We start from the raw sequence: 21,467 nt of genomic DNA on the forward strand, positions 1-21,467 counted from the left end.
AAATTTTCTGACTCCACCTTCTCCCAGACCAAATTTCTATCCAAGGGTGTTTAGGTAAATTGGGCTTTCTCAGAATATTCACCTCTCCTCTCTTCCTAGGCTCTCTCCAAGCCAGGTGGTATGCTCCTACAAGCTCAAAAAAAAAGAGGGAGAGCAGAAAATTGAAATGCACTCCTCAGGCCCCTCTGCACCTCCCACCTAAACCTTCCCACTCCCAGAGTTAGTCCAAGACCAGAGGGCTAGGGTAATGCTGGATTTCAGAGAGTGCTGGCTTCAGAAAGCAGGAGCCTGGGAGAATGCAGACTCAGGGTACATGGGTCTGTGGAATGTGGGTTATGGGGCTTCAGGGAACATGGGTTTGGGGATCATGCATTTGGGGAATGTGGGGCTCAAGAAACCTGCCTCGTGACCAGGAGTTTTCAGGAAATCCTGTAGCCCTCAGCCCTATGGGGAAGGGTTTTACCTTCCCACAGCTTCCAACTTCAGTGTTAGAAACTCGCAGTTTTACCTTGAGCAAGCACAACTTTTGTCACAATCTCTCCATATCAACATCTAGATACCTCTTCCTTTGTAGGTTCTCAAAAAAGCCCACTCCGGCATGATTCCGTCCCCACTCAGTCGGTCCTCTGCAGGAGAGATGAAGAGGGTGTACTCACTCAGATGCCATCTTGCCCCACCTCCTACCACTACTTCTTTATAGCACAGGAAACTATTATGCTCTGTTCTTGTCATATTTTAACAATTCTATCTCCGTAACATGTTTTAACACTTCTATTGCCATGCTTCTCTTCAAACCCAATTGCTTTCTTTTTCTGTATCTCCTACATCTGTAACTATTCCCACTGCTGTTGAGATCGTTCTCAACCATAAAAATATCACTAAAAAAGTCCCTGTGTTTTAGCCCATGACATCAATCCACTATTTTTACTGAGTTGAGTTAATCTTAGTGTCACAGGAGATTTTTATTTTTATTTTGCATCACGAGGAGATAAATGCAATATATGGAAAATAGTTGGACATTAGTCCAGGATAGTTCATTAAATATTTGCGGATGATCATATCCATCATTCACCCATTCTGTAGCCCAATTTCTGGATATATATATTAATAGGTTAAGAGATATTTGCTAGAATGTGCTCCTACAAATATCATGTATTACCTTTTTTATTCTTTGCCACTAACATACAATAGAAATATAATGATGCCCAATATATGCAAAATGAGTGAAAAAGTAAACGAAGGAAGGAGGGGAAGAAACATTCCTTCATAGCATTTCTTTTAACATTTCAAATATTGTGTCTTTTAACATTTCAAATATTATGGTCTTCATATAACTACTACCAAGTGTTACCATATTAAACACTGATTAAAATGATTTTTTATTATATTAAGTAAATTTTCTGTAATCCCTCCAGTTATAGATGTAAATGTAGCTTATTTTTTAAGGGGATGAATTGGACTTAGAATTGAAGGTAGAAGAATATAAAAATAAATTAATATACAAGGCAAATCAATACATAATAAACTCATATAATAAATAATTAAAAACACACAGGAGAACAGATATAGCTCAGTGGTTGAATGCCTACATCCCATGTACGAGGTCCTAGGTTCAATTCTTTGGTATTTCCTAAAAAACAAAAACAACAAAACATGTTATCTTTGGTGTAAAGAGATAGAAAATTTAGTAGTTGGAATTTGATTTTGAATTACATTCCATGTTTCATTTTTTAAAAATTGCAAAATATTTTTCCTCTTCTTTTTTTGAAAATTGTGTGATTGGTACTTTCTGATCTCTAGCACACCTGATATGTACTTGAAGTATTCCAAAATGAGGGTTATGTAGTATTACCATCAATTATATTTTTAATATTCCAAATTTTAGTTGGTAATTTAATACCAAGTGTGTTTTAAGTGTATATTTTCAAGGTGAAATCAAAACCTAAATGAGATATATGTTAGGAAAACCTGACAAATTCTAATAGAAAAATGTTGAAATTTAAATGTAGTTAAAATCTATATTCTAATATCAAAAATGGAGAGAGATAGATTAGACTTACACTAATAAAACAAGTTAAGGATCTAAGTGGTTGTACTTTTCATAATTAGTAATTTTATCTTCTATGAAAAGTCCTCTATGATTTGGAATTCTAAGCTATGAATAAAAGATATTGCTACTTAATATAAAAAGTATTTATGATTTCTAAAGTGAAGCCATTTAGGGAGAAATTAATTTCATCAATAAATAAAAAGAAAAAAAAACCTTCATGAGACAACTCTTATATACTCATCCCATATAGAATCAATGTATTTTGTGGCTTGAACTTCTCCAGCTGGTTTATGTACCAGTGACACAATTTCTATAGCCTGGTATTCTCAAATGAACAAACAAAGATAAACGGGATTCACTTCTCTTTCTTTGTTTTATACTCTCATGAGTGTGGGTAAAGTGAAGCAGACTAATCATTTTCAAACTTTAATGCATATGAATCATCTAAGTGGTATTAAAATGTACATGCTGAATAAGTAAGCCTGTGGCTGCATTTCTAGCAAGGTCTGTACCAGGTTTTGAATAGCAAGCAAGTAGAGGATCTTTGCCATTAGCAGCATACCAAGCAGACAGATTGAGGGCACCTCAAAGGCTGTTTCTTGGCAACTTGACCTTCCTGCTTCACTTATCTGGTACCTCTAATGGCTGCCTGACCAGATTCACTAGCCTAGATCCAGTGTCTGTTTCATAATTATGCAAACTGTGCAGTGTTAACAATTTAGTCTTTGAGAACTTGTGTTTTGTAAGTGGAGTCCAGAAGGACAGAGGAGCAAGTGTGTGAATGGAGATGTGCTAGCTGCAGCAGCCACACTGTGGCTAAGTCTCATGAACAAGATGGGACAACAGACATTTTCATTTTGCATTAGTCTGTGCAAATGATGGAGCTGGGACTGTCTCCACCTTCTCTTACCACTTCATACCAGTGTGTTCCTCTGGATAAAGTAATCTTTCTCACCCTTATCCACCTATCCTACTTCACTGCTTTCCTGTGTCCTAGTCTATTAGCATTTCTGAAATATTCATTAGTGTGAGTGTTAAAAATTCAAGATTACATAAAGATTTTTAAGTTGTCTGTTCTAGTGTAATCTTTCTCCCCTATTTCTCACCTTTCCTGGATAATCCATTGGTATATTTAACCTGAGGAAAAAAGGTTGTGAGAAGACACCCTGGAACAGTGGGAGAGATTATTTGAAGTCAGCGGGTCTTTAGCAACCTTTTCAATGCATTTCTGCATCTACAAAATACCTTAGTGGCATACTTTGTTTATTCTTATAGGAAGTATTTTTGCAGATAACTAGCAATATTAAGTAATATTTAGAGTTAATTTATCTGATATTTTAGGATGAATTCCAATACTACATGTTGCATTTCTTTAGCAATATTAAGTAATATTTAGAGTTAATTTATCTGATATTTTAGGATGAATTCCAATACTACATGTTGCATTTCTTTTCATTTGTGAGTGACCTGAAAGCAATTTAGTTTAGTAAAGTAACTGATTATTGCTTCAAGATCTGTAAATATTGGTTCTGTCTACAGAAAATTTTAGGGGAAAGTTTTATTGTCTTTAAATAGAGAGAGAGTGAGCACTACTGTACATAAATTATCTGTTCTCATACTTTTCTCTGGATGAATGGAATTCCGATTCACACTAAAATTTTTTAAATAAAGATTGCAGAGTATGCTTGAAAAAAGTACTGCGAGAGGAAAGTCATGGAGTTTTGTATATAATTACAAATAATTTTTTTAGCACTTTAAAATATGTATGGATTATAACTAGGGTGTTTTATACTAAGCATAGAAGTAACAAATTTTATCATTATAAAAAGACTTGGTTTTATGTTATAGGAATAAAATAAGCTAATATTTACAAATGAGCTTAAAGCTCTGAAATTGTGTAAACCCTTCTTTGTAAAATAAGAGAAAGAGTTCAAACCTCTGTTCATTTCTAACAGGAGAACAGAAAAAATGGTCATTTTATTATTCAGGCCATAAAGATACTCTTTATATCATACAATTTCTAAATCTTTGTCTTTGCGTTTCTGCAGCTGTAGGACTTGCTGCCTGGCAAGAACCAGCACTTCCAGGCAATGGCATCAAAACAGGGCATCGATACACGGTCAATGTCATTCTCTCCTTTCAGCATCAACTGGGGTACACATTGCAGGTATTTTTCTTTTGAGTTCGTGTTCATAAAAAGGGTCCAACATAGTAATCCTTGGCCAGCTTATTTAAAGCTAAAGCCCTAGATTTGCACCTGAAGAACTAATGTATTTCCTTTCACCTGTTTTGTTTATCAGAGTATCCATATTAACCGTTCATGCTGGTAGTGTTCATTATCATGTGAAAACAATTTCTAAATAGTAAAGCACTATTCCATGCCCAGTTGTGCATCTTCTCATCATAATCAGTTTATTTCATAATGTATTCTCTCCAAATAACCATGCATATAAAGTTCTGAAGGACAAAGTATAGTATCTCCCCAGCCCCAGAAGTTCTGTCCTGGCAACTCAGTTATTGGATCTGTTTCAGAGCCACCTGTTTATTCTGTTTTGCAAACTTTTTTTTTTTTAATTCTCATCCCCCCCTTGTGGCTTGCTTGCTGTCTGCTCTCTGTGTCCATTTGCTGGGTGTTCTTCTGTGTGTCTGTATTGATTTATTTATTTTTTACCCAGCCCCTTGTGGCTTCTTTGTTGTCTCCTCTCTGTATCCATTCGCTTCACTCTTCTGTGTTTTTATTTGTCTCCCTTTTTTGTTGCATCACCTTGCTGAGCCAGCTCTTCACAGTGCTTGCAGGCTGGGCAGCACTCCATGGTGCTTGCAGGCCAGTGGCTCTCCATGGTGTGCAGATGAGCCTGCCTTCACAAGGAGAACCTGGGACATGAACCCAGGGCCTCCCCTATGGTAGACAGGAGCCCAACTGATTAAGCCACAGCTGCTACTCCTGAAAACTGTTCTCATGATGCAATTCACTTAATCATCATCAGTTGCCTTCCATGTGCCAGATAGTGTGCAAGGAATCAGGTGATAGATTTGGATAATTTTTAAGAAATATGAATTACAAGTTTTTAAAATTGCATTTTATATGAACTCTGGCAAGGAGCATATTTGTTCTAAACCAATGTATAGCAAGAGTAGTCAAATCTCTGTTATTTATTTTGCAGTTTAACCACAGATAAGCTTACTCCCAGAATAGTTTCTCTATGTCATTTAGCATGATTCTTATATAATTCTTCCTGCCAAAAATAGAACTTGATATTCTGAATGTGTTTATTCCACAGTCCAGGATATATATTAAATCTTATTTGTTTGTACCCTTGAGTTAATTTAGGAATAGAGTACTTTTGGCTGTGTATGTTACAACATTGAAACTAATTATTCAAGGGTGCTTATTTTCATCATATTCTGCAGCTGCATAAAACAGGCTGAATAAGCATCAGAAAGAAGTTGCCAAAATACAGCTGTGCAGGTACACCATAGAGCATAATCCAATGTCTGCGTGTGTACAGGAGTAAATATCTCACAGGACTGAATCAGCAACAGCCAGCAAATGCTGAACAATTATTGGGTGCCATGCCGAGTGCAAAACTTCACATAATGATTACACTCAAGTAATTCTCAATCAACCATATGATGTGGGTGCTATTTTTTCTATATCTTTCCCAGATGGGGAAGTTTAGAGGGAGGGAGCAGAAGAGCCGGTGAGGTCAGCAGGAGCAGATCAAGCAGACCCTTGTGTAGAAATTAGAGCATGTTTCAACTTTAAAGAAAATATCTTTAAGGTGCCCAGTACATTTCAGTCAATGAACACTGCTAATTACTGGAAACAAATTATCAGTATACAAAATCACCTTTGTAAAAACAAGATTGCCACGTACATGACATAGATTTGAGTAGTGACTGTGATGATTACTTTGTCTCTATAAAACGATGGACAGATTCTTACAATGTTGAACAAATGTTTCTACATTGGACATTTAAGGAGATTTTGTAAAATTCTGCTATCTAAACAAGTGTTTAACCGAGCAAACTAAGACTCTTTTAATTGATTTTTTATGATAGCGTTTTCTGCTTCACGTGTTATAGTCACATCACAAGTGTTTCATTTACAAGGCCATTTTCTGAAGAAAGAAAAAACAAAACTCACATAGCTCATTCCTTTGGCTTAAATTGTATAACAGAAATATATGTCAGTAATCCCACCTCCATATATACTGTTGTGCTATATTTATGTTTTTTTCTTGCAGTATAATTGAATTAAACCAAATAAATATGTTCTTTCTTTTCCCAGCTCCTACACGTTGATATTTCTTTTTGCTCATGTATGTCCATATTCGTTCCCTTGTTTAAGGGGTCACATTCTCATTCCTATTAGCACTCTTTTAGAAATATCACTATATGTAGAAATATCACTACAGCCTTAAGAGAAGAAAATAGAAATGATTCTTATTAAGGGCATTTCTTACAATGAATTGCTTAATATGCTGCTTAGAGAAAAGGCCTGTGAAACACATCTGCAGAAACCAATCAGACCATTTATTAACTGTTTTTCAAATGCAAACTAAGCTTATTTCTTCTGTATTACAGGTAAGTGTCAAGCTTTGAATTCACAAGCTGTTGTTTTTCATTCACATGAGCAAAACAGGATTCTGGCTTTTTGTAGTTGCTAAGAGCTGACAATTTTTACTAACAAATTAATATATTTGAATGACAGCATGTATAACTTACATGATATTCATGAAAAGCATTTTTCATGGCATAGTTTATACACAAATATCTATAAATATATGTTTGGTGAGATTCACAGATATGACCCAGTGATGCCATGGCATGGCATGTTTAAAGTAAACCTTGCATATTTGATTAATTTATGATTTCTGTCTCCTCTAGATCTGTTTAGTATTCTTTCAAAAGATGAAAAAAGAAAATTCCCATTTGGGAATAAACTAGTAAATAAATACACAGGCCCTGTCTTGTTTTACATCTTTTACAAAAACTTTAGGTAGAATCTCTAACATAAAATGTTTGAACCAAAATCAATAGCAGAAAATTACCCAGATTGCTTTTTTATTGGTAGTCTTCAAAAATTATTTTTAATGACTTTTGCAGTTTATGTTTGCATATATTTTATAAAGAAATTTATTAGGGAAAATGTAGTGGATATAGAGGAGCATGAATTTAGGGGGAAAACAATGTGAAGACTTCTCTAAAAATAAATAGTCTTCCTTTGCTGTAGGTACTTTAAGAAAATACCAGGAAGCATGAGAGAATGAGTTCTGGGGCAGATGAACTGGGTATAAAATACTTCTAAGTCTAGGGAATCAGTTCATCACTGATAACTGCATTAGTACAAATTCTTATTTGATGCATTCACAATATGGTTGAGATTATTTAATATGAATTAAAGATTTGTTTTTCAGTTGTCTTTATGCAGTTATGGCAGATGGACATTCATGAGATAAGTAAGTGGATCTGCCGTGGAGTCACAACTACGGGAAAAAACCTCTGTACATAGAACTACCTAGTTACCACCATCTCTTTCAATTTAAGAAAGATGTTAGCACAAAACATATCAGAATTTTACCCTCAGCTTTTTTATTTTTAAAAAAGGAATAATAAAAAGTATTTCTGAAGGTTGAATGTTGAAAGCTTCATATATTAATATTTTAAGGAACAGGAAACTTCTAAGCAATTATGATTAATTTCATTTCAAGCATGTTAATTCACAGCTCCTGAGGCTGTCTCTTAATAAAATGAATATTAAGTCTCCATTTCCTCTGAAGAAGGAAGAGCGACTCAGTCCTTTGCTGGACCATAATATTCCAACAACTTGTTCATGAGCAATAGACAACCACAAAAGTTATCATTTCATTAGCTGATGGTATGTTGCTGACTTTTTTTGTTGTTGTTGGCTTTTATAAAGTGTATTTGTTTGGAGTAGAAGCATACAGTCAGAAGGCCCTAAAGAGTCCCTCTCAAGGTAATATAAGAGGTGCTTTATCACTTTCCACATGTTGAAACAAAATGGTAGGCAGGTCTGCGAGGGTTCAACCTTCCTTCTTCTCTAAGGCTCCATGATCCCAGCTTCCTCATGTAGGCTGGCATGAGGCTCAGCTCCCAGGGCTTCTCAGCTGCTCTCTTCTCTTCAGCTCCAAATTATCTGTTGCTGATATTTTACCTTTTTAATCAATACTGAGTATTTCCAAATCATTTTCAACCACTCAGACCAAAAGCTTAATTTCTGATTGAGAAAAAGTTTTGCTTTACCCAATTCAATTAATCCTCTTTAAGTATTAGAAAAGGAGCATGGCAGAAATTAAAGGATACTGTAAGATTTTATTTTTAGTGAGAAGATTGACTATATTTTCAGTGCATAGCATCCATTAATAGATACTAGTAGAAATTTATTCCAGGATTTCTTGAAAGCATTTTTTAAATGTTTGTAATTATATCATAGGAGGACAACCAAATATTTTCCACTAGCATTTAGTCATTAAATAATATACTTTCAGTCAGTGAGTTTTATTTCATTTTCTTCTAAACAGTGTCAGTCCCACATTTCTTGTATGCCAGGTACTGTCCATCGTCAGAACTAACCATCTCCCCTTTGCATTGCTATGGGCACATCTTCTCTGATTGTGCTGCTGAGCACACAGATTGTCAACGGCCTAATGGTGGTGTGCTTGGGGCTTCAAATATTGCACTTTTAAATCTGCCTCAGCTGAGTCAGTGTAGTTCGGTGGTTGAGTGCCTGCTTTGCATGTACGAGCTCCTGGGTTCAATCCCCAGTACCTCCTAAAAGAATGAATATCTAAATAATGCATTAAAAATAAATGTTTTTTTTTCAAACTATATGTTATAAAATAATATGATGTAAGAGAGGTATGATAAGGATTGAGCATGAATCTTGTCTTACTGCATGTAGTAACTCAGCCTTTTCAATCAGTGGCTTAAGATCAGTGTGCACAGGTAGGACATAAAATTTTTAGCTTAAGGCTCTAAATTCAAATTTCATTTATATCAGAAGTCCAGTTTATTGGTTTATGGGAAGGAATGAACACAACTGGTCTGAAAATCTTCGCAGTATTCAGTAGGTCTTTCTCCTCATTAAAGCCAAGATTTCAGAGACAAAATTCAGAAATACAATTAATTGATTTGAGGGGGGTGATAGTGTTTTAGAAATGGAAAATTGACTGTTCTTGTGGATGTTCCCATCCAGCCTGGACTTTCAGACTGTCTTTTCAGAGGAAACATTTCTAAACATTGTATTTAAAGAGGAAGAGCCGAAGTCCAAGGCTCTGTACTCTGTTAGCCTGGACTTGGGGATGGGAATTTGAAAGCTCCCGTGAGGATCACAGGTGGTCACCCTTCCCCTCCATTGTACAGGAAGACCTTCAAGTGTGAAGTCTGGCAGTTTTCAGGATTTCAGGGTGCTCTTCTTTGTTCTTCTTTGAACTCTGCATGTTTCCCTTCTCACTTGGGCCCCAACTTAATCCACCGTCTGTATGTTGTCTCTGCCACTCAAATATTTGTCTATAGCTAAGGTGACCATAATGACTTCATATGTCAATGATTGTTATTATCTGTGCTTGTTGTCCCAGCATTATTGTGGCCAGTTGTTCTCAAAGCCTACCATTCTTTTGCTTGCCATTTTCACATAGATCTCTATGCACTTTCCAACAATCCACTTAATCTCATCCATGTTCAGAGCTGTGTCAAGTCAAATTGGAGCATGAGACAAGAGGAAACACAAAAAACATTGATCTTCTTGTTCTTTAATTTTTTTCCAAAATTAAAAAATAAGTTTATTAGCTTAACACTGAACCCTATTTCAATCTCAATACTACTCCCCTTGCAGTATATGAATATGACAAATTGAGCTCCATTAAGACAAAGGCAAATGTCTAATTAGGAGGGGCTTTGGTCTACTTGGGTTTGCAGTTCATGCTCTTAACGTCTCTGCCGTATTGGTCATTTGAATGGATGTATTCAATAAAGATCAGGAAGGCCAGACCCAGGCTGCTGGGGAGTTTTTACTGATAGTTCTGATATTATTCTATCATTCAACCTCTGCAAAGACTGACCTATTAATTTATTTTAAACTTTTAAGCATTTAAATATAAATGTTAAAATGAATTTAAATCATTTCATACATGATCATTTCCTAGTGAATTTGTGATTCAGATGAAATCATGAATTTTAGGATTCCTTTATTTGTTTTATATAAAATGAAAATTAAATCAAATAATTCAAGTGGTTAGAAGCACATTTTCCAACCGAAGCTCTTTTGAGAAACCCTGCCCTTAGCCACTTTTAAACGTACTCATTCAACCACTCAATTAGATTCCTCCTAGCAGCGTAGGTCTGCAGGTGAACCATCTTCTCTTGGTGCACGAATCCATGAGTTTGTCCAGAAAATGTTTTAACTTGATATTCAACTTTGCAGTGTTCTTTCAACTTCTTGGTCAGCAGAGAGACTTGCTCAGGAGAAATTACTGCACCGATTTTAGCAAAAATAATGCGGGTTTCTTTAAATTGCATATGTCTTCAAAATCCTCGACAATGCCATGGAGGAACAGCCCTGCCCTGAATTCCGAGTATTTCATCATCTCGTGATGGACAGCTATGCCACCCCAGCAGACTCCCACGATGTTGGCTTTCTGTGCATGATACTGTTGTTTCAGATACTTCAAGACGGCGTCTACCACCTTATCAACTTTGCTGGCGTTTCGCGTTTTCACCCACTCTGGGCTGGGGGACCAGTCGGGGTGCCATGGCCATAAAGAAGTCTGGGGCAATGGTTGTGTATCCATTTCTTGTGATCACGGCAGCCATATACCTGGTATTTGGCAATTGTCAGCCAAAAATATGAATGTGATAATCACAGCCTTACTGGTGTCATAGAAGGTTCGCTGACATACCCTGGATGTGTTTGACTTGAATTTCAGGCCCCATCCCTCCATGCTCGAGGTTATGGCTGATGTCACAGGGACAAGGATTAGCTTCGTTGGCCAATGTGGATATTCAAGTCCTGAGCTCGGCCTGCAGCCCTTTGAACTCAGAGCGACCTCTCTCCAGGGCAGGGGCACCGGGAAGCACAGGGAAGGGCGCGGTGAGGGCGCCAAGAGGCGGGCGGAAAGGCAGGAGCTGGAAGAGCCAGGTCAGGAAGAGAAGCAAATGGCAGGCCCTGGGTGGCCAGGGCCTGGAGTCAGGAGACTGGCCGCAGCTGGTGGGCGGGGCAGGGCAGGGCAGGGGGAGGGGAAGCTTGGTGGGAGGGGAGAAAGGGGGAAAAGGGGAAGAATATGGCCTGGTATCTGTAAGCACCTACCACAAACAAATACCCTTTATAAAAACCAATCAATTTCTGGTATTTTGCATCAGCACCCCTTTGGCTGACTAATACACTACTGTAACATGTTTTTGCTTCTAATTCCTAACAAGGTGTACAGAGAGGTAGAATCATCAACCTTTCATTGGAAAACTCACAAACAATCCATACTAGATCTTAGCAGTAGATTAATCCAAACTGGGAAATTTTAGTAGTAGAACTCAATAAAGAAATACTGTTTTATTTATTAGCACCTGAAAATCTCAAGTCCTGTTTTGTTTTTTGTTTTTGTAATTAAGTAAGAGTACTAATGAACACAGTCTATATAACAAAAGTTTCTATTAAATTTGCTAAGTGTCAGACATTGTTCTCAGGGCTTAGGAAATCTCAACTGTCTTATGTATCATGACAAATCACAGAGTGCTCTTGCAATTGACTGAGGTTCTGCAGCAGAGCTGTCACGGGGATGGATTTAGTTGGACTCTCTCGCTTCATCACTACACCTTACATCCTCTCCAGCAGGGGAGGACAGGTGCCCTTTAGTAAAAATTGTATATTTTCTTTAGAAAAAATCATGAATCTGCACAAAATAACAAATACAAGTCCAGTAACATTTGAAATCCCTACCTATTTTATAAAATTAAACAACTTATTCTTTAGACATACCATATTTACCCCAAATTCCTGATGTATGCTGTTTACTTAGAAGGAAGGGATTAACATTGGAGGTAGGAGGTCAGTCCATCAAGCGGTTATAAGTAAGCTATGGGGAAAAGGCAAACACTGATGGTAGCATGGAACAAATGTAAAATAATCAAGACAAGTCCACATACTACATTTTTAAATATGACAAAGGATAAAAGATTGATATATAGCTCATCTTCATCCATCAATTCTTATATTTTTTAGGAAAAAGAAAGGATTACTTGTGGTTACAACTAAGTACTCAAGTCATTATGCTATTATTTTATGAGCGATAGGAAATGTACCCAATATCTAAGCCTACACATTTATCTGCCTTCACATTAACATAAATCTTGGCCTGTATTCAATACAGGCATTGCTATTGGCAGTGAGTTCTATAATTCAGGCCCTTTATGGAATACCCATGTAAGAGTATCTCAATCCCTAACCCAAGATTTACATGGATATTTCTGTTTTAGAAATAATCACTGCCCCATTTTTGGCAAAAATTATTCTCAAAATTTAGCACTTTGAAAACTGCCATCTTTATTTCATGTTGCTTTCCTGTATATGTCATTATTTTTCTCTCCCCTTCTCTGTCCCCTCCCTCCCCCCCCCGCCCCAGTTGTCTGCTCTCTGTGTCCATTTGCTGTGTGTTCTTCTGTGAACGCTTCTATCCTTATCAGCAACACGGGGAATCTGTGTTTCTTTTTGTTGCATCATCTTTGTTGTGTCAACCCTCTGTATGTGTGGTGCCATTCTTGAACAGGCTGCACTTTCTTTCATGCTGGACGGCTCTCCTTATGGGGCACACTCCTTGTGTGTGGGGCTGTCCTACATGGGGGACACCCCTGTGTGGCAGGGCACTCTTTGCGCGCATCAACACTGTGCATGGGCCAGCTCCGCAGGGGTCAAGGAGGCCCAGGGTTGGAACCATGGACCTCCCATGTGGTAGGCAGATGCCCTAACCACTGGGCCAAGTCTGCTTCCCTGTATATGTCATTGATTTGGCCTGTTTAATGTATGCCTTCCTTGTAGTTGAACCTCTCTATATATTTTCATTGCAGCTTGTAAGGGCCCTAAATGAAGGAATATTATGGCTATAGATATATAGGCATGCTACTCCCATTTACTAGGGTGTCTTAAAGAAAGTCAGCAGACTCTTGGCTAAAATGAATACCAAACTTTTCAAATATCTGGTATCTTCCACAAAGCACTCACCTTGAGAGGTTATACTTTTAATATCAACAAAGTTCATGTTTTCTAAACTTTTCTGTAATTCTTGACTTATACCACAAAAGTATATAGTTTTTAACTTGTTATTTTGCACACTTATTGGGAACCAGATGATGATTCCCTGACTTGAGCAATTGCCATATTTGCTATACTTGCCTCTGTGAGTCTTCTAGATATTTTCTTGTATTGAATTACTCTCTAAAGATAAAACTTTTCTACCTTGATGAAAAAAAGGTAAAAGACTCCACGGCAGGTTCTGAAGGACTTCTTAAAGAGAGCTTCCAAAAAGAGTTTGGGTAATGAGAGCACTGCTAGCATAAAAATAAAGTCTTTTAATGTGGCAACCTGGCACACAGTGGCACAGCTATGGGCAATTAGTTTGAAATATATGTAACTGCCACTTGAATAGGTCAGAAATGATCAAATATTAGATTTTCAACAGCAGATCCACAGAGACTTACTACATTGTTTTACATATTATCACAGTAGAGAAAAGCAAAGAATGAAAAATCTACCACAAATTGCACCTCCATCATTTTGGAGCTATGGCCTTACAAAAATGGATAAATCTCCATGATCCTTCATTGCTTCAACTTTCAAACTGCTGTAGGAAATGTGGTTCAAGCAATTGGGAACCTTGTGTCCCCCATGACAGGTCCTGAGTTCAATTTCCAGTGCCTCCTAAAGAAGATGAGCAGGCAATGAACAGACAGACGAGGGAGCCATGGAGGCAGAGGGGCATTTTAAAAAATTAATAAAAGTTTAAAAAGTAATAACAAAATTTTTAAAGCTGAAATAACATCATAGGATTTTGGTGTGGATTGACTGAAATAGTTCAGGCAAGAAGTTAAGCACAGGGCTTGCCATATGTTAAAGAATAAAAACATTAGCTTTTTTATTATTCCACTTATTTCTCACTTTCCTTTCAAAACTCATTAGAAATGTTTTGTTCTTTTTATTTATTTATTTATTTTTATTTATTTAATTCCCCTCCCCTCCCCCGGAGGTCTGTTTTCTGTCTTTTTGCTGCGTCTTCTTTCTTTTCCGCTTCTGTTGTCGTCAGTGGCACAGAAAGTGTGGGTGGCGCCATTCCTCAGCAGGCTGCTCCCTCCTTCGCGCTGGGCGGCTCTCCTTATGGGTGCACTCCTTGCGCGTGGGGCTCCCCTACACGGGGGACACAGCTGTGTGGCACGGCACTCCTTGCGCACATCAGCGCTGCTCATGGGCCAGCTCTACACGGGTCAAGGAGTCCCGGGGCTTGAACCGCGGACCTCCCATGTGGTAGACGGACGCCCTAACCACTGGGCCAAAGTCCGTTTTCCTATTCTTGAATAGATATAAATATTTCCTTTATTTTCCCTCACCCCAAATTTACCATCATATAATTTCTGAGAAGGATACTTTGTTTGATATAAATCCTTATGCTCTTCACTCATAAACTAAAGTACAAGAGAATAATTCAGGGAAATAAAATCATTTAAACAAAATTGTCTGAATTCATGATCAGAATCTATGAAACTAAACAAAATATGTATTTGAAGTAAGGCCAAATAACCAAAAAAAGAATTATGAAATATCACAAATCAAAATGTCTTAAAATTATTTGATATTACATAGCATTGTGGTTTAAAAAGCATCCAGCAGAAAAGACAAAAAAAACCCAAAACAAATGCATACAAAACAGCATGACCATCCTTACCTTTTTATAATAGATGAATTTATGCTTTAGAACAATTTCTTTCAGATTAAATTTAAGTAATATACTAGGTTTCTGTTATAAATTTTATAATCTATTAAATACACTTCAAAACATGAAGTTACAAAATTAGTGAAGGGGTAGGTATAATGGTGGTTGCTCTCTTGACCTAATGGACATTTGGAATATCGTTATTCCTGCTAATGTTACTTGATAGGCGTTTAACTAATTTATTGCTATTTTGCAGATGCAGAGAAAATTTTACCGCTCAGTTTTCAAACCTCCATCACTTTTTATAATTGAGAATGCATTCTGTATCAGATTCATTTCTAGTCTTCTTTTATCTCTACATCATCACCTCATAACATAACTCTCTACACATATGATTCTTAAAACAGCATCCCTCCATGCTGTGTAGCAATGCTCCAAAATGTACTCAGAAAACACAATGAATGTACCACACTCACTGTCAATGTGGGAGGAGTGGGGGTTGTGGGGAATGCTTGGTTAAAGCACTTGTTTTCCTTCATTTTCCAGACTGACCTTGGAAACAGAGCTTTAATATTTTAATACTGAAGAAGACTACTAACTTATGTTAAACTCTTATTGTTACTTAAATTGATACCTAAATATATGCATACTCCTTCTTTCTCAGCAAACACTCTCACTTTCTATTTGAAAGTCATACAAGCAAACACTCATATACAGACAAAGGACATCTTAGAAGTGGTTTCCCACAACAAAACCATGAATCTACCTGCATGTGCACCTATTTTCTGCTCTTTCTCTCTCATTTAAATGGGCATGTTTCCCCTACCAAAGTCAAATCCATTCCATGCTCTAGGATCTAGGCTCCATTCCTTTCTACTATTTCAGAAAAATTAAGCTACGGGTTAACCTCTTTCCAATGCATTTTCAACTATCAAATCTCTACTAGATCTTTCCCAATAGCATTCAAAATAGACTCAAAAATTTCTCAGACACATATATACACACTCTCTCACACACACATTTACTTACATACACATACATATATGTATATGTATGCATCTTTGGTCCCTTATCTTCTTCCAGTGTCTGTGCTCTAAGAAAAAATTCAAAAGTATTATCTTCACTAATTTTCTCAATTTCCACCCTTCTTTCTGCTTTAATCATTTTAATCTGGCTTTAGCACTATTCTACTGACAAGTTCTTCCATTTTTTTTCAGTTGGATGAATAAATCCACTGGGTATTCTTCATTTCTCATCTTTCTTGGAAGTATTCAGTAAAATTGTTAACCACTTCTTCTGGTCTAATACACTTTTCCCATTTGTTTCAATGAGAACATCATTTCTTGTTTTCTATACTATCACACTGGTTATTCCCTTATTTTCTTTGATTTCTTGTCTTCTTCTGACAACTTTAGTAGAAGAATTAGTTGGAGTTCCATATTTTTCCATCATATTCTTTCCCTGAGCATCACCAACACTCATGGAGTCAAAGACCATGATTATAGTAATAATTAACTCTTATATTTATATCCCTGATTCAAGAATTTCTTTGAGTTCCAGAACTAGATCTCTAACTCACTATACCACATCTCCACTTGGTATCACCAAGACCCTTGAAGCCTGTGACTGAAATGAGCTCACAATTTTCCTTTCCAAATATGCTCATCCTCTGGTGTTGTCCATCATAATAAGTGAGTGGTACACATTTTATCCAGTTGTTTCAGCTGTACATGGGTGCAATTTGTGGTTCCATTTTTCTTCCTCACCCCACTATTAAATCAATCACCAAGTCCTTTCCTCTACCTCAAATATATTCCTGGAATCCATCTCATTTTCTCTATCTCCGTTACCATTAATAGTCTAAACCATCCTCACCTTTTTCCTAGTAAATTCTTTGCCTCTCAAAGGTTTTATCACATTTATTCTTATTTCTCTCATCATTCCAAAGAAAAATGTGACTTGTCCTTTTCTTGATTATAGCCTTTACAATGCTTTTCTATATTCTTATACTACAGTTAAAATTCTGGAAAAGGGGAGTGGATGTAGTTCAAGTGGTTGAGCACCTGCTTCCTCTGTACAAAGTCCCATTTACCTCCTATAAACACACATACACACAAACAATCAAATGAACAAATGAAAAAACACCAACTCTCTTTGGGGGGCAGATGTAGCTCAGTGGTTGAGTGCCCGTACAAGTTCCTGGGATCAATCCCCAGTAAAAAATTCTGTAACAGACCTAATCCCTCAGCTTTTTATTCCCCCACCCTTAATCTCACTCACTGTACTTCAGCCAAATGGACTTTCCAATAACATATATGGCTATGATTCTTTCTACTGATGGGCTCTTACCCATGCAGTTCTCCCTTCTTTAACCCTATTCTTGTTTAGTTAATCATTTTACACTCAATTTGTGTATAATCTCCTAAAAGAGGCATCTTCTGATCACCCAGACTAAGTTAATCTCCTGTTGTGAAGCTTCCCATCACCTTGAACTTCTCTGTGGGTGGTAGCCATTGGTGCTGCTCTCCAAATGTATCCCATCATCCTGACTTCTGGATAAGGGTCATGAAGCACAGCCTTACACTTTTAAGAGTAAGTGGAGGAGTTGCTTGCTTTGGCTGATGACATTGGAGTGAATGCCCTATAACATGAGAGTCATAAGAATATGCTTCCTGCTTCCATCCCTTCCTTAAGTGGAGTTCAGCAGTGACCAGGATAATGGCTGCTCAGTCAGGCTGGGTCTCTTAGTAACTCCATGAGCAGGGCCCTCCTGCCATCACAGGCAATGAAATTTGGAATAATTTTTGCTACTGTGGTGTTAATTAGCCCATGTGGACAATATTCCATAGGATTTATTAAGATAAGGAATTGATGATATATTTATATTTTAAAGAATGTCTAATCAGAAAGAATTTACCTCATGGGGAGAGGAATCAGTTCTATTTTTACCTCGCTCTGTGCTCAGCATGAAGCCCACTCCCAGACTCACAGTAGGTCCCCAGTGTATAATTGTGCCTGCCATACTTGATGCTCTGCTACTGCAGATGCCACGGGGCTTTATGCTGTGCTGCAGCCGCATTTTAGACAGGCATTTATATGAGGCTTACCTGCAGTTAAATTCTATGTTCTGACAGTGTCATTAAATTGAATCTATTTTAATCCCTACTCATTGCCAGATATTGCTAGCCAATTTACTTATCCAATGCAGATCCTGGCACAAATATCACATGTCCAGTCATCATAAATTTTGGTTTTTAGTGGACTCCTTTTAGGAATTGTTCCATAAACTAAATAAATCCTGGTTTAGCATAGATAGTGGGATTTGCAGTGCTTATCAGTGACTACTTTGGGCACTGATTGTTCTACCCATGTGTGCAAATAGCCCTGGAAGTACCTTGTTCCAATATGGAAATACACACCAGTACCAAGCTATTCTTATTTTCATTCTATTTTTTCCATTCCCACCCCAAACCTTAAAGGGAGGAAGCTAAAGGAACACAATTAAGTCCTTTCTCACTTTGAATTCTATAGATATGCTTGTACATTTGTAAGAAGTAAAATAGTGAAGATACACAATCTTGATCACATTCTTAGATTAACCTGGATTCATAAATAAGTACCATTAATTTGTGGCTAAATCTAATTAAAATTGTAGGGAAGAAAACTTTTTATTTCTACTGTAACTGACAGGAACCCAACTCAAGCTAGTCTAAGTAGTAAGTGCAGTGTTCCAGCTCAATGTGTGCAGGATTGGAATCTAGGACTTGAGATGTGAGGATGGCCACATTCTAGCCTTCCTTAGCCAGCAGCAACAGGACTCTACTTCCCTAGTGCAGCTTTTAGGAACACATTCTGTATGAACCAGCATCAGTTAAGTGACACCCCCCAAGTCCAATCTCTGAGACCAGGTAGGTTGGTACTCTATACTAGCTCAGCTCGGGTCATATGGTAAGAAAATGTGATTAACAGGCTTCATCAAATTGGAATAGTTTGAGAGAGAGGAGCAGTTTCCTTAAGAAGGAGTGGGCCCAAAACAGCAAAACAGTAAATGCACAATGAATTTTACATATTGAACAAAAGTCTGCATAAACTAAATATTTCTATGCTAAGAAAATCTGTAAAACAAAGGGGTGTTTTATTAGTGCTTTCATAGATGCTTCCTTAATTCCTTTCCTAGGGCTGTTATAACAAGTTACCATGAACTTAGTGGCTTAACACAACAGACATTTATTTCTCACAGTTCTGGAGTCTACAAGTCAGCAAAGCTTCAGGAGGGCCATATGCTCTCTGACAGCTCTAGGGAAGAATTCTTCTGTGCCTCTTCCTAACTTCTGGGGGTGGCCAGCATTCCTTGGCACTCCATGGGCTCATACACCATAATTCCTCTGTCTTGGTCTTTGCATGGCCTTCTCCCTTATGTGTCTCCATCTCTTCTCTTCTTATATGGGGATCCACCATGTTGGTTTTAAGGTCAACCCTCCTCCAATTAGATCTGATTTTATCATAATTGAATTCATCTGAAATGACATCATTTTCAAATAAGTTCACATTCTTAGGTACTAGGGGCTAGTACCACAGCATATCTTTTGGGGGGACACAATTCAATCCCATAATACTTCTTCATTTAATCTTCTTGAAATAGTGTGAATTGTTCTTAAAGAGTTAAATGTCCATATTTTAGTATATTAAAAACAATGACAGTGGTAGCTATTCTTGAGCACTCCTTCTTTGCCACATCCCATGCTTTGTCTTTTAAATTCTAAGTGGACAGTATGCAGATTTTACAGATAAGGAAAATGACACTCAAGGAAGTAGAACAAACTGTGGAGATATGAAAAGCTATGTGCAGATTATGATTTGAAATTCAACCCCATAGTAATCTTCTTGACTCCAAAGTAGTAATCATTCTAATGAAGAAAGGGAAATGATAAAATCTTTAAACTCGAAATTCAATGCTTTAGTCACCACATTAATATAAAAATAGTGTTTAAATCATAACAGAGTAAGTTTAAGAAGTCCAATTTTCTCTCGCAGTTTGTAAAACCAGTAAATCTTTTATCTGAAGAACACTGACTATGGGACAACTCAAATAACAATTTTTGGATAGACATGACATGATGATGGGATTCCTATACTAGTAGGGATTCAGAGTCTGATAGACATGACACCTGACTGATTCACTTATTTAAACTCAAGTTCTGAGGCTGCTGAAATAGCTTTGCTAAAAATCTATGAGTCAAATGTTCTCCATAAATATTTCTAACACATGTCTTAAGATATGGTATGCTTTTTGCTTAGTATCCTACATAATCCAGATGTCAGCTGTGGCTCTCCTCTTACAGATCCAGGTGTAATTTTTTAGGCATCATATAATTTCATGGCCTCTGAAAATCAGAAGCTTTCTCCATGATATATTTATCTAACACTTATATAGAACTTTCTGGGAGCTTTAAAGCGATCGTTTTCTTAATTCTTACAACAGGCCTCTGTTGGCCAAATCACCATTTCCCTTAGTAGTGAGGAAACTGAGGTTTGACATTGAGTATCTTGGCCAAGTGTTAGTCAATAGAATGATGGGGATTTGAGTCCAGGAACTTTGGTGCTAGAGCCTGTGCTCTCAACCAGTACTTGCTGCTGCCTCAAGTTCTGCAAACCCCTCACCTGATCTTCTCTGTGCTAATGCTCACAGTATATTCCATCCTTCCTCCTCTCAAGTTCCACACTTTGTCTTCCACTTCTAACGTACTGAATGCTCAAAGCCCAGCCTTGGGTGCATTCTCACAAATCTTTTCTCTCATTGTAGATTATTAGCCTGCTTTTCTCAGTCCCTTCTTAATTGCCCTTCTCATCATGCTCTCAGCTTTATATTGTTATTCCTTTATTGTTCAGAATGGCTTCTCTTTTCCAGTGAGGCCAAGGTCCCAACAGTGACCAAATGTGGGAGAGAATGAGCTTGGGTTTGGGTGTGTAGACTCCGAATCCCTACTAGTATAGGAATCTGATCATCATTCTCAACACAGAATCACTGGGCCTTCCAATTAACACAGGTGTACTGATAACAACAGTGTATGTATGTACTCCACTTGACTCTCTTTCCAGTACCCGAAAGAAAATTGTTAGATAATGATATATGCAAAAATAAACAAACATGAAGTGAGCAACAATGAGGAAAAGTGGACTCTGAGGGGTAGCAGTAGAGAAAGTGCAAAGTCATGCATATTAAGGATTTGAAAAACTTCAAATGCTGAATTGAATATTTTATCTGTTCTATGAATGTTTGACCAAATATTAACTCATCTTTCTCTTGACTATAAAAGAAAACTCTATGATGATCAATGATAGTGGCACTCTTCTTTGGGCTTCTGCCTCTTACCTTATTTTCCATCCACCAAAATTACCTGTGGTTATTTAAAATTCAGCTTATGAGTGTGAAGATTCAACACTAAAGTTATTAGGGGGCACACACACACACACAACAGAAA

The 21,467-nt window shown here is 37.3% G+C and overlaps 1 pseudogene; it reads right to left on the reverse strand.

The window, feature by feature from the left end:
* Positions 1–10,363: 10,363 nt before the first annotated feature.
* Positions 10,364–11,065, reverse strand: LOC131275535 (carboxymethylenebutenolidase homolog pseudogene; annotated as a pseudogene).
* Positions 11,066–21,467: the final 10,402 nt, after the last annotated feature.

The sequence above is a fragment of the Dasypus novemcinctus genome, chromosome 23 (assembly GCF_030445035.2).
Source record: "Dasypus novemcinctus isolate mDasNov1 chromosome 23, mDasNov1.1.hap2, whole genome shotgun sequence".
Classification (NCBI taxonomy): domain Eukaryota; kingdom Metazoa; phylum Chordata; class Mammalia; order Cingulata; family Dasypodidae; genus Dasypus; species Dasypus novemcinctus.